The sequence below is a fragment of the Schistocerca serialis genome, unplaced genomic scaffold (assembly GCF_023864345.2).
Source record: "Schistocerca serialis cubense isolate TAMUIC-IGC-003099 unplaced genomic scaffold, iqSchSeri2.2 HiC_scaffold_1401, whole genome shotgun sequence".
In the NCBI taxonomy this organism is placed as follows: Eukaryota; Metazoa; Arthropoda; class Insecta; order Orthoptera; family Acrididae; genus Schistocerca; species Schistocerca serialis.
In genome coordinates this window covers 1,135,618-1,150,468 of record NW_026047627.1, presented here as the reverse complement: position 1 = coordinate 1,150,468, position 14,851 = coordinate 1,135,618, and the positions used below count along the sequence as shown (strand labels likewise).

Here is a 14,851-nt window from a genome sequence, read left to right as displayed (position 1 = left end):
GCGACGTGAGTACTGCTTGGATAGCTCACATGGTAGAGCACTTGCCAGCGAAAGGCAAAGGTTTCGAGTTCGAGTCTCGGTCCCGCACACAGTTTTAATATGCCAGGCAGTTTCAGCATAATTGTTGTGTGTACAGAAGAACTCACTTGTATATGATATGCCAGATTACAGGACCAGAACAGAGCTGTACACAGCAGGTTCAACAGTTTAGAATTGAAGATAGAGGACACTCAAGCGCGAATGACCTTTATAAATTCTCTTATTACCGACATGCAAACACAAATCAAGAGTAGGAATGACACCATGGAGGAAAAAATTAAAGCCATTACTACTGCTTACGCAAGCGAGCCAAACTCAAGCGTACATGCAAAAACTGGCAGTGTTGTTTCCATGGTGGAATCCGCCGATACCAATATTGGTAGAGACTTTACAGATTTGCAGACACAAGTCTATGTGTGTAAATCAACAGCGAGTGACTCTTTAAAGCATTACAGTCATGATTCAAAGATAGTAGGCCAATTGACAGAAGGTGTCAGCCACATTGGCGAGCGAGTAGAAAACCTTGCTCAGCGAATATTCGATGTCAATATTGACAAAAGGATCGAATATGTCACTGCAGGAGTAACCACTACACTTAATAAGGAATTAGGAAAGTGGATACAATCTAAGGATCAGTACATTGAGAGTATTGTACAATATGATGTAAAGGCTGGAGTTAAATCTGCCACAGTAGAAGTCCTAACCGCTCCCAGTACTTCTGGTGACAGTTTAAAGAGTGAATTAGGAGAAATCAGACGAGCGTTCAGCCATTATCTTCCGGAATGTAAGCACAGGCTGACCAATGACATAGATCAGCTGAAAAGATAAATTGTAGAACTGCAAGGTGACAATCAAAGCGATTATTCACTACCGCCAGAACAAGAAACTCGTCAATATCCCGAGTACCAAGTACAGTTATCATCAACTGTAAATAATACGCGCCATAAAGCTTCAACGTGACGTAGTCATACCGATCAACTGACACTCGTTGAACTATTGCGCGATGAGAGTGTGCTGAAACACAGAGTTTTCCAGCCTTTTATACCTAAAAAACTAAATATACATCGCGTCGTATTTTTAAAATCATTCACAGGTGCTTTTCCAGAATCATGGAACGACAGACAGTGAATACATTTTATTAGGGTATGTACATGGCGAAGTATCAGTTTGGGGTACTAAAATAATAGACATATGACACACCTACACAGAGTTCAAAAGACATTTTTTTAATAAATTCTGGAGTTCTGGTATACAACAAAGACTCCGAAAGGAGGTCTACGCAGCCGAACCTTTCAAGACCAAGGGAGTCGGTTTGAGGCGTTATTTCTAAAAATATCTACGTAAAATTCAGTATTGGGACACGCCCATCTCAACCCAAGATGTCATTATGATCTTGAACAAGTCAAAACTTGCTCTGTCAATAAGGAAAAAATTAGTTAGTGAAGAGGACCAAAAAGCCTTTCTTTCCATTCCTGACAATTTGGATATGAGCTATGAGGACATGCGTGCGAGGGCGCGGAATAATTACAATAATGGACCGCCCGCTTCGCAACAGAACGTAGCAAACTGTGTCAACGGAATGTCGTACCAGCATAACACGGGATAACCAAACGCTCAGCGTTACAGCAATCATAATAATTTCAACCGCCGCAATCGAAAACCATATAGTAAATATCGAAACCAGAATAGATATAACCCGAATTCTCAAAACACACAGCGACAGTACGGCAATTAACCAATTAATCACAAAAGTAATAACCAGCATCCGAACAACAGGAAATATAATGGAAATTGTCACAAGGGAAAACAACAGTACAGTCAGCCAAGTCGCTTCACTCCATCACATCAAATGAATTCTTTACAGCCTCAAAATGCGACATTTCCTCACCAACTTAACCAACAGTTCAGGAACAATAATCAGGACAATCCGTCGCATGCTTTTCTTATTACCGCCAGTCATAATAGCAAAGTAAATCCGACCATTTTTCACACGAAGGCGAAACAAGCATCAAACGCGATGTCAAATGACATGCAATTCAGTGATGCACAGTTCACATGGGACACGAACGCAAATTTTCAGCCTGGTATGACACAAAATACTAATCAAGTGAAAATAACTGACATTTCAACTCCACCCAAGTCGGAAAACCATTAGCAGCTTCTTTATGTCTCCACGGGGAAGCTGCGGAACAAAATTACAACACCCTGAAGTAACATTAGACGACTAATTAAGACAAGCTCTCATATCTTTAACCACTTATGCCAACCTACGAAAAAAGGCGCACGACAAACACATTACCAAAGTCTTGTCGTATCATGTAAATGAACGAGTGCTATTAAAGACCGACTTCATACCATTTTTGACTTATCATAAGAATCGCAAGTTGCAGCACTTGTATGAAGGACCATTTATTATACTAAGAAAGCCGCACATTGGTTGCTATCTATTAGCTGACCCTGTGCCCTGTGTGTGTCACGCAGACTTAGAGAAATACCGAGTCAACCATTGAAGATCTCTGCTAAGTTAAGCTGCTTATATATGTATATATATATAGTCATTCTATGTGTGAAGTATAAGCATAGATGAGCGCAATGCACAGGACAACACCATGTCGATCTGCCTCCACAAGAGAAGTAATTCATGTGAGCATCTGAAATAAAATACGTTTATTGTAGGAAAGCGAGATTAGCTTTCCATGTAAGTTTTAAGTTAATTGAGCCATGAACGGCCACAGCCAAAGAGCTGACAAATGAATAATATAGCACGGACGTGCTAAGTGCCACCTGCTACCACTAGTTTTAGGTACAGCAGAGCTCTCTCCTCTTCAATGAAATAAATGAAAATGATCATTCGTACAAGAATGATTGCTCGTAAATAAAAGTTTATTAAGGTCGTTAACTCTTATGAGGTAAATGTTATGTTATGTATAAGGAGTGTTTGACAACAATTTTTATGAGAACACCTGTGAAAAGCAGTTGACACAGACAGCAGCTTAGCATATGAGAGTCAAATAAATCAATAACGATCCAGGTAGCAGGAAAGAAGTGCGCAACTCAATTACTTTTATTACAGTACGGAGGAAACTGCACCGCTCATAAGAATTTTAAGGCACAGTGCAGCTGAAATACTTGCAAAGATCACTTATAAGTAAACTAATTTAGTACCAGAACAGAAGATAGCTAACAGATTCCGTTCGCTGCTAATGCATGGTGTAAGTAATTTTAGATATGTATAGAGAAATGCTTGGAGAGCTGAATCACACACTACTGAGACTACCGTATCGATTTAATTACGCTTACTACTTGTCGTGGAAAACTAGGGTGATAATGCACAATTTATGTTAGGCTCATTTCATACGTCATTAAAATTTTTTCTTCCGATCTCTTCACCCCATAAAAGTCTACTGTGTTTTCTTCTAATCAGTATCCTTATCTTCCTACCTTACCCAGAAGAGAAGTGAATTTTACGGACTGATTGCATGCTTGATACCTACAGACTGAACGTATGGATGGTCGTGACACTTTAGTTGTTGACAGGCTATGTATATTCTCCGAGAACCGTGAATTCAATTAACGATTGTTACGTGCAATTGCACGACAGAGAACACTAAGCTTCCCAATTTCCCTAATAGAAACTTGAACATGAACCGTTCATACCGTAAACGAAGTCACATTGACTATGTCTTCAAACTAACGACGTAATTAACACAGATAAAATAAAAGAGCTGAACTTGAGAAAAAAGTGGTTATTGTAAAAAGAAAAGAATAACAAGATTTCAAACAAGGTGTAAACCTAAAGTGCCTTGGAAGCACAAATTATGAATAAGAGACACGTTATTCGTCAGGTTTTGAAGTGACATAGACTATTTTTCCTTTGTAAATAATTTTTAGACACAATATGTATACCGAATGTTAACTGTACTTTTTAGTAATAATGCAGTCATCAACTAATGGAAACATATATGCTGCTGCGTGTGACCCGACTATAGACAAGCAATTAACGGACACGTATAAAACGGGTGCGTGTGAACTTTAACATGGTGACCAAATACATGTGGACACGAAATAATAACGTGTGAACTGAAAAGGTGATAACTACACGGACACGTGTGGAATTCCACGTGTGAAGTAATGTTATAAGTACTTGTACCACGATGTAGAAGGCCGAACTGAGCCAGTGAGCGAATTTTGTACGTACCGTAACCGGTTTATTTACGCCTTTCCACGGACACATCCTTCGACACAGCTGCGGGTGTCGCCGCGTCTGGCCGCTGCCGTAATTCCGAGTCGATGAATAACTGTAAAAACTCACGACACGGCTAGTAGAGACCAAACGTCCCGCCTCTCTCGGAACACTGCTGCTAGCGTTGTGAAGCCGTCAAGTTACTGTCACGTGACTATGACAAACGGACGTGACAGAGTACTCAACAATCCACTTTCCTTTGCACAACGAGCGCGGGCGCCAAATGTGTTTCAAATACTTTCAATATAAAATCTGATACAACCATGAGTTGAGCACTTATATACCTTATAAAATCACCAAGACACTAATCTGAAATGTCTCAAATTCGACTTTGACAATTGCTGCCGGATTTATAGACCAGGCCAAGTAATAACGAAATCTTGTCGACCCAATTAAAACCAGAAAAATAAATAAATGCGAGAACTAAGCACTCCCAAGAGAATGAGACCTTATGTACATAAGCATTATTGTTATCCTTACCTAATCCACTTTTCTTTTAGACTAAGTTCTTAATAAGTAAGCACACTCTAATACAGATTTTCTCTGTATTTTTCATGTACGAGAACATGAATGGAAGCTCGAACATGTGTCAAGTGAAATAGGGCCCGCCACCAAACGGCTCAACACCTTGCAGAACCAGTCTTTCAGTTCCTGATCCACGACGTATTTCCAACGCACCATCACATACAGACAACCACTTCAACCTCCATAGTCAAAGTGATGCCCGGCATATCCTCCACTATGAAAGTGCAATCAATTTCCCTCACTCAAGTGCAGTGCTACCATATATACCCGAAGTTCTACCACTCTCAGTGCAAGTCATACCTACCCAAGTGTAGTGAAATATTTTTTTGCAGCTCATGAAAGCCGCAAATCAGTAAAGTGCTAATAGTTTACCGTTACAAATCTTCGTCAAGACCACGACAAAAATATTCCTGTAAATGTCACTGTAAAACAAGAATGTCAGTTGTTTGTAATATATTTTTCCAAGAGTGCACACTGCACACAGACTTTCTGCGAAGTCAAATAATTTATTTCTTTGTTATTTTTTAATGTTTATTATGCCATATATAATGTATCCATGTATATGTATCTTTATCCTAACTTCATTGTCTCTTACCAAGAAATGAACATTTGTTATCCTTGTATAATTCATTACAACGAGTACGGCTCAATTGTCATATAATTACTCCATGAACAATTTACCATCAGTTTCATTCGTAGGAATATATTCAACTGTTATTCTGCATGTCAACCACTTTGTCTGATGTCATATATGAAATCTATTGTAAAGAATTGTAGCAAGTAATACTAACTTGATTCACGAGAGCAATAATATTACGACTACGCGTGAATCGCGATGATCTTGACGGAGTCATCGCGCCGGGCGGGGTGGCCGAGCGGTTCTAGGCGCTAAAGTGTGGAACCGCGCTACCTCGAATCCTGCCTCAGACATGGATGTGAGTGATGACCTTAGGTTAGTTAGGTTTAAGTAGTTCTAAGTTCTAGGGGACTGATGACCTTAGAAGTTAAGTCCCATAGTGCTCAGAGCCATTTGAACCACTTTTTTTTTTCTTTTTTTTTTTTTTTGGAGTCATGCTCCTCACTCGGGAAGCAATGTAATATTAATGGATTTCAGTTACTTTTCAGATGAGGTATTTCTCATAAAAAAAAAGGACAGCCAACGAGCTGTAGTTCGTAAAGAGGCAAAGCATCACAGCGCAAGAGATAAGAAATATTTTTTATAATGTGCGGCTATACCAAGACGCGCGTCCAGCGTTTAAATACTCTAAATAAACACTATGATACGCTGGGCGCAGATATTTAAAATCATTGCCGCAGTGCGTGATACAATAAGCAGCGAAACAGAAGAAAGAACAATCTATGTTTTGTTAAGAAATAATCTAGAGACTTCATTACCCTTGTACTTTTGGTCGCCGACATGTTAAGACGTACTACATAGCATTACTACCAATTGCATTTTTATATTATGTAAAAACTACGTGAAACGACGAACAAACGTTTCGGTAACGCGGGTGAAGATGTAATGTACTTACGCGCACGCAAGGACATTTAATTTTAAGAAGGAACGGACTGACAAAGCAGCGATTGTTGGACTGCGCCATGTACAAAAGAAATATCAGATGCAAGCTATGTACTTATTCTGTACATGTCAGACTCTAGAAGTTTCAAGCCAATTTGTTCAAGATATATTAATATTTACAATGCAGTAATTTTCTTCCTATTCTTTTCTTACACTAAACAAAAATGATGTTCAAATTGTATATGAGCTTTGTACAGGTTCGCTCTCTATCGCAGTGTCTCGATTGTATTTGGGAGACCACTAATGTGTTCAACTTCGGATCTGCTAAGCTTTCTCTTACGAAATTCGACTAATTTGCTTTCATTTCCATTTTTATATTCACATAGGTCCCTTAGGTATTTTCATCGAAGATTCTGATAGCGTGAAGGCAATCCAGGTCAAAAGGTCAATTAAGAAAACCCCTTCGCGTAATCAATCAGTACGTCTCCTGATAGATGTAAGTACGCAATCTAGTGTTGGGTTTTATTTTGCCAGTAAATATTACCAACCAACAGTGACAGCATCACTATTATTATTTACTACTATTTCTTATACAGAATAAGCAAGTTACTAACGCCAGAACAGGAAGTGAAAAATGGCTAAGCAGTGATGGCTACAGGACAAATGTGAGTATTTAGAGGTATACATCACTAGGGGTAAGACAGATACCGCCTACAGGAAAATTAAAGAGACCTTTGGAGAAAAGGTGAATCTGAATGAATATCAAGAGCTCAAATCGAAATCAATTCTAAGCAAAGAAGGCAAGGTCGAGAGGTGGCGAGACTATGTAGAGGGTCTACACAAGGGCGATGTGCTTGAGGGCATTATTAAGGAAATGGAAGAGGACGTAAATGAATATGAAATGGGAGATATGATACTGCATGAAGAACTTGACAGAGCACTGAAAAACCTACGTCGAATCAAGGCCCTGGGAGTAGACAACATGCCATTGGAACTACTGACAGCCTTGGGTGAGTCAGCCCTGACAAAACTCTACCATCTGGTGAGCAAGATGTGTGAGACACGTGAAGAACCCTCAGACTTCAAAAGGAATGTAATAATTCCAATCCCAAGCAAAGCAGGTGTTGACACGTGTCAAAATAACGGAACTATCAGTTTAATACGTCACGGCTACAAAATACTGACACGAACTCTTTACAGACGAATGGAAAAACTGGTTAAGCCGACCTCGGGGACAATCAGCTGGATTCCGTAGAAATGTTGGAACACGTGAGGCAATACTGGCCTACGTTTCTAGCATTTGTAGACTTAGAGATGGCTTTTGACAATGTTGACTGGAAGTCTCTTTTAAATTCTGATGGTGGCAGTTGTCAAATACAGGGAGCAAAAGGCTATTTACAATTTGTATAGAAACCAGTTGGCAGTTACAAGAGTTAAGGGGCATGAAAGGCAAGGAGTGGTTGGGAAAGAAGTGAGACAGATTGCAGCCTATCCCCAATGTTATTCAATCTGTACATTGAGCAAGCAGTAAAGAAAACAAAAGATAAATTCGGAGTAGGAACTAAAAACCACGGAGAAGAAATAAAAACTTTGACGTTTGCTGATAACATTGTAATTCTGTCGGAGTCAGCAGAGGACCTGCAAGAGCAGTTGGACTGAATGGACAGTGTCCTCAAAGGATGATACAGGATGAACATCAAGTAAAACAAAACGAGGATAATGGAATGTAGTTTAATTAAATGACGTGATGCTGAGGGAAGTATAGTAGGAAATGAGACACTTAAAGTAGTAAAGGAGTTTTGCTATTTGGGGAGCAAAATAACTGATGATGGTAGAAGTAGAGAGGATATAAAACGTAGACTGGCAATGGAAAGGAAAGCCTTTGTGAAGAAGAGAAATCTGTTAACATCAAGTATAAATTTAAGTGTCAGGAAGACTTTTCTGAAAGTATTTGTATGAAGTGTAGCCATGTATGGAAGCGAAACATGGACGATAAATAGTTTACACAAACAGAGAATAGAAGCTTTCGAAATGCGGTCCTACAGAAGAATGCTGAAGATTAGATGGGTACATCAAGTAACTAATGAGGAAGTACTCAATACAATTGGGGAGAAGAGGAATTTGTGGCATAACTAGACTAGCAGAAGGGATCGATGGTAGGACATCTTCAGAGGCGCCAAGGGATCATGAATTTAGTATTGGAGTGCAGCGTGGAGGGTAAAAATCTTAGAGGGAGACCAAGAGATGAATACACTAAGCAGATTCAGAGGATGTTAGATGCAGTAGATACTTGGAGATGAAGAACCTTGCACGGGATAGAGTAGCATGGAGAGCTGCAGGAGACCAATCTTTGTACTGATGACCACAACAACAACACGTTTCAGTTACGACGAAGTTGTTTTAAAAGAACCAAGGTAGACCATTACCTTGGGCGGATGTTTGGTCACCTAAGTTGCTGAATACGAGAGAGCGTAAAAATTTGTTCCACACAGTGCTGGCGCGTGTGACAACAGGTATAATTGTTGGTCCACTATCTTAATCTCTACATCAGCACACTGTTTCCTTGTGTTCTGGGTGCAAGATTAATTACTGTAGAGACTAGGCGCCTTTTAGTGTGCCCGTTTGATGTGTTAAATAATAGATTGAGCCAATAGGTCGCCGGTTTGAACTGAGTGGCTTATCATGATTTTCGGTACTGATTTGTAACTTCAAACTGTCTCTCGGAGCGAGGACTGTAAATTTTAAATCATGTCAGATGTCTTGAACAATTGTGTTGGAAAACTTAATGATTATAAGCAGCTCTTATTTCAGATTTTGCTTGTATAGAGCGTCTCCATATTGTTCATGAAGATATTTGGTTTTGTTGTCTATGTAACTAGTAAACCTTTTGCCATTGGTTAGTGTACTAAGAATTTGCTTGACTACAAGCCTGATATACATTTAATTTCACTTACTGATTCTTTCATTTTTTGACCTATTATTTCATTCTGTTTGAATTTAACTGAATGCGTCACTCGGTGTTAAGTTCGAAGCAACCGCTGTTATTGATCTGTGAAGTGTGAGTAGTGTAGCTAGACGGCCTTAGAGTAAAAATACAGTTAAATTTTGTTAACGTTTCATAGGCTGTGGCTCATATAACATGCAAAATCCATTAATCACGGACCTCTGTAATTTTTCAAGGTATCGAGTTTGTTTGATGAATTCGTATTGTGTAATAGACAGTTTCATTTGGGCACCAGCACCTTCCCCTCCAACCTAGCTCCCTGCCACTTGAAGTATTGTACGCAAGAAATAAACCGAATGAGGTAGCACTGTCATAAACAGACTGGCCTTGTATTCGGGAGGGTGGATGCTCTACTCTTCACCTATTCATCTAATTTAGATTTTCGTGGTATCGGTAAATGCTAGGTTTATTCCTACTATAAGGTCACAGCTAACTATTTGTCGCACTCTTGCCATTCTAGACCTATAAGCCTGCAAATATCTCTTTATGTGACTTACAGTAATTTATCGTTCCTAAATTGTAATATCAAGACGTGTCCAGTATGTCTGTAAAAAGTGATCTACTAATTAAAGACTATTACTATTACTACTACTACTACTACTACTACTACTAATACCATTACTACAACAACACACAAATGCTAAGTATTCTTACATACGTGTTCAACACATGCATGGCAGGGTGATCAGGAATGTTCTGGACATAGTGCAACACACTCATGTGGGCATATTACCTCATTCGTTCCTCAGTTTATCAACATTCAGAGATACAGTTTTCAGTCCTTCCTTGCCTTCTACCGATAATGGTCGATCTATCGTAGTCGCTAAGTAGCACGCCATACAGCTATAACTGCTGTTACCAAGATCGTACCCAGTACCTGAGCTAAGGGCCAATTTCTACTAATTTTGTGGGTGGCGAATGTGTGGAGAAAACAAGAACCTGATCAACATGTGTGATCGACGTACTACCATGTCAATCTCTGCCATAGCAAGGCTGGTTACTTACGCAAAGTGGTAACAAACCCGAGAAGGCAGCAATAGGTTTATTTCTGGAACGTCCCTGCAGATTAAAACTGTGTGCTGGACCGAGACTCGAACTCGAACCTTTGACTTTCAAGTGCTCTACCGACTGAGCTACCTAAACACGACTCACGACCCCTCCTTACAGCTTCACTTCCGTCAGTACCTCGTCTCCTACCTTCCTACTCGCCCGCGAAAGGCAAAGGTACAGAGTTCGAGTCTCGGTTAAGCAGACAGTTTTGATCTCCCAGGAAGTTTCATATCAGCGCACACTCCGCTGTAGAGTGAGAGTTTCATTCCGGAACTCTCGCCTGCTTCAGTTGTCATTTGGATCCGACAAGTTTACATAAAAGCAACTTTCGTTCAAGAACCACTGCTAGTAGCACCAATACATAAATTGTGCTGTAAGAAGCAATAGTAAGTAACTTTCAAAGCTAACGTTAGCCAATACGGGAGTTCTTAATAAGAACTGTCGCGCTGCAGGTCACGGAAAGTAATTTAGAAAAGAGAGAAACATCTCGATCTCACTTTAGTTTTCCCCATTTTCATACCCGCCGCTTTTAAGTGTGGACAACACTGAGAACAGGAGATTGAGGGAAGTTAGACGCACAGTACCTACCGTACGTTGATGGAAGGAGTACGTGGAGACTCACCAGACACGTCGGGCGTCGCGGCAGCCAGTGCAGTGGTGGGTCGGCGGCGAGACTCGCCTCTTGTCCTGGACTGGGCTGCCGCCTCCCACCCACTCTGTCCGCAGTTTTCCTCGAGACCCCCTCCTTGCCCCCACTCCTTCCCCCTCCCCCCTCCGCACCGACAACGATAACTCTTGCATAGGTCTGACGTTCGAAGTATTTCTGCCATCTGATCTTAAACGAAGCACTAAGAAATCTTGCTCTTACGCAAACCCAGTGAGTGAATTCAAGTCGCGTATCGTGTCACCCAGTGGCCACACTGGCACCGTAATGGAAGATGATGCACTCGGTCTTTCTAAAATGTTTCACCGGAAATACGGTCGCTTCTTCCAATCACTGCATGAACACTGAAATTGCAGAGACTGAGATAAGCGATCGCGGAACAGGGAACCTGGAATCGCTTACTAGTAAAAAGCCCGGTGCGCCACATCAGATGCTGCTCATTCCCAGGCTCAGTCCACTCCATTCTCACTGCGACGTACTTTGCCAGCAGGAGGTGTTCATTTCCGTTGCCTTCCTCTCTCCTTCTCCGAGATACGCAAGCCGGACAGAAAATTGTTCCCTCTCAGGAGGCGCCTCGCACTTGCCGTCAACACTAAGTCCATAAATTATATGAAACAATTCGTGAGATGATATCATATTTTAATGGTATTTTTCTTTGCATAATTAGAGAAAAAATAGCGAAAATCGAAGTAAATTGTTCCAACGCCTGCAGACATTTTAATTTTCATTATTTTCACTTGCATTGAGGTTCATATTCTTAGAAAATAAGTTATTAATGTAAATCAAAACCTTTTTGATTTCATATGAAACTCGGAATGGCTATGCTACACACAATTCACTACTCACAACCTTCAGCGGACATCACAGCATAACTATGTTATTTTTGGCTGAAATCACTCAAAAAATTCACAGAAACTATTCGAAACATGAATGAAAATTGTCAAAATTTGATTAAATTGTAATTAATTCCTTCCACCCAAAACAAAATCACAAAACATCTGTGTCTAACAACATCTTAATGTGGTTTCCCCCAATAACCTGAAGAAATGGTATCAAGGAATGGAATGAAATATAAACTCAAAACATCACAGCCATTAGTGCTGAATGCTCTAACGGCGCAATTAGGCGGCCGTTCTGTCTGCTATCTGTGGAGGACGCATTTCACGCTAGAGATTGTTGTGTGGTGCTTTGGGAGTCTACATCCTACTCCACACATCAAAAACAATTTTGCATCAGCCCAGTTCCCAGAACTCCTGAAAACAGACGTTGACTGTGGATATTGTATCACAGACACAGTCCCTTTGACTGTTCACAGATGTCACTAAACCCACACAAAGATGTAAACAACCATGAATGACCAGCGCCTAATAGATGGAGGCTTCCGACAGCCGATCAGTTCCAGTCATTCCTTCAGGAAGGAGGTATACAGCTCGTTTTGTCTGTAGTTAAACCATGCCTAGACGTTCAATACCAGGGTTCGATCGCGTGTGCATTGTTACTTTGTACCAGCAAGGGCTCTCAACAAGAGAAGTATCCAGACGTCTTGGAGTGAACCAAAGCGATGTTGTTCGGACATGGAGGAGATACAGAGAGAGATAGGAACTGTCGATGACATGCCTCACTCAGGCCACCGAAGGCCTGCTACTGCAGTGGATTACCGCTATTTTCGGAGTTTGGCTCGGAGGTACCCTGACAGTAGCGCCACCATGTTGAATATGCTTTTCGTGCAGCCACAGGACGTCGCGTTAGGCTGCATGATGGGCACCTTGACTCCTGATGTCCTTGGCGAGGTCCATCTTTGTAACCACGACGCCATGCAGCGCGTTTCAGATGGGCCCAAGAACTAGCTGAATGGACCGCTCTGGATGGGCATCACCTTCTCTTCCCCGATGAGTGTCGTATATGCCATTAATCAGACAACTGTAAGAGACGTGTTTGGAGGCAACCCCGTCAGAATGAACGCGATAGATACACCGTCCAATGAGTGCAGCAAGCTGGAGGGTCACTACTGCTTTGGGGTGGCATTATGTGGGGCTGGCGTACGTCACAGGCGGTCATGGAAGGAGCCGTAATGGCTGTACAATACGTGAATGCCATCCTCCGACCGATAGCACAACCATATCGGCTACATATGGGCGAGGCATTCGTCTTCATGGACGATAAATCGCGCCCCCATCCTGCACATCTTCTGAATGACTTCCTTCAGGATAACGACTTCTCTCGATTGGAGTGGTCAGCATGTTCTCCAGACCTGAACCCTATCGAACATGCCTGGGATGGATTGAAAAGGCCTGTTTATAGACGACATGACCTACTAACTACTCTGAGGGATCTACGCCAAATCTCCGTTGAGCAGTGAAGCAATCTTGACCAACAGTGCCTTGATCTTGTGGATAGTATGCCAAGACGAATACAGGCATGCATCAACGCAAGAGGACGTGCTACTGCGTATTAGTAGTACTGTGTGTACAGCAATCTTGACCACCACCTCCTGAAGGTCTCGCCGTATGGTGGTACAACATGCAATATGTGGTTTTAACGAGCAATAAAAAGGGCAGAAATGATGTGTATGTTGATCTATATTCCAATTTTCGGTACACGTTCCGGAACTCTCGGAACTGAGGTAACACAATTTTTTTTTAATGTGTGTATATCGTGGGCCCAGTAATGCTTTTTAATGTGAACAAAAACTACGGTGTTTATTCCAACGCAGTGTTGCCCTCTCTTCTGCATCCTCCACACATTGCGCCGTCGGTGGACATTACGCATCGTTTGACAAGAGGCCAAATGGCGAGACGCCTGAGCCCACTGCACGGCCCCAGGCAGCTGCTGCCCGATCGCTGTGGTCGCTGGCCCACAGGAGGTTTCCAGTCGTGAGTGCTGCTGGGGGAAACGTCTCCACTGTGAAGCGTCAGATTCGAAGTGTGCTCTCTGTGCAGTCCGCTTCTCTATGTTCTCTGGGAAACTTTTTGAGAATGGTACGTATTAACTGACAATAGCAACTCCTGTCGGCTTTGAAACCGACTGCCATTGACAACGTGTGGCCCTCTTATTGGGTCCCTGTCACTTAGGACCTTGTTTCGAGCACTGTCCTTGCACCGCAATGCGTGGCTGCGTGTAATGTACCATTCCTCTTTGATACCTATGTACAAATGAACCAGCTTCAGACAACGTACGGACAGAGGCAAGTACAAAAACGATAGGATCTTTTTGCAAATTTATCACGTCCCGACATCGACCTGCCGTCTTGTGCTCATTGCATACAAAACGGCCGGCACTTTCAAATCGATTCGCTGCCTCTACTGAAGCTACGTTTTCCAGCATTTCTCAGGACTCCAGACTGATATTTCCCGAGGTGACCTTCTCTTCAGAAGATAATTCATCTCATATCTTGCAGCCATGCTGATGGTTCAATAGTATTCACACCATCACCTGCTTTCTTTAGTATTGCATTTATTGCATTATTTCCGATGTCTGAGGATATTTTGCCTGTCTCATTTGTCCTGCTCACCACGTGAAATAATTTGGTCATGTCTGGCTCTCCCACGCGCCTCAATAATTCAGATGTAATGTAGGTCTACGCTAGGTTCATTGTTTCGAGTTCAGGACTTCCACAGATCTGTGAAATTGTTATCCCAGTGTAGTGTCTCTTATCACATCTCCTCCTACTTCTCCTGGTCTTTCTGTAATGGTGTCCTCAAGATTTTTTTCCCGTTATATTCATTTGCTTATCCGCCATCTCTTTACCAAGCTTCGTGTTCAATTCACCTCCATTACAAACCCAGTGCACTCGTAGTTCCACCTTCC

General features: G+C 41.6%; 1 protein-coding gene across 2 annotated transcripts in view; it reads right to left on the bottom strand.

Moving 5' to 3' along the window:
• Positions 1 to 11,087, bottom strand: part of LOC126442701 (60 kDa lysophospholipase-like) — a 128,971-nt gene extending 117,884 nt beyond the window's left edge. Inside the window, exon 1 of one of the 2 annotated variants that reach the window (XM_050090749.1) lies at positions 10,969 to 11,087. The gene's annotated coding sequence lies outside the window, so the exon portion shown is untranslated. The remainder of the gene's footprint in view (positions 1 to 10,968) is intronic. The other variant, XM_050090750.1, reaches the window with a different exon arrangement.
• Positions 11,088 to 14,851: the final 3,764 nt, after the last annotated feature.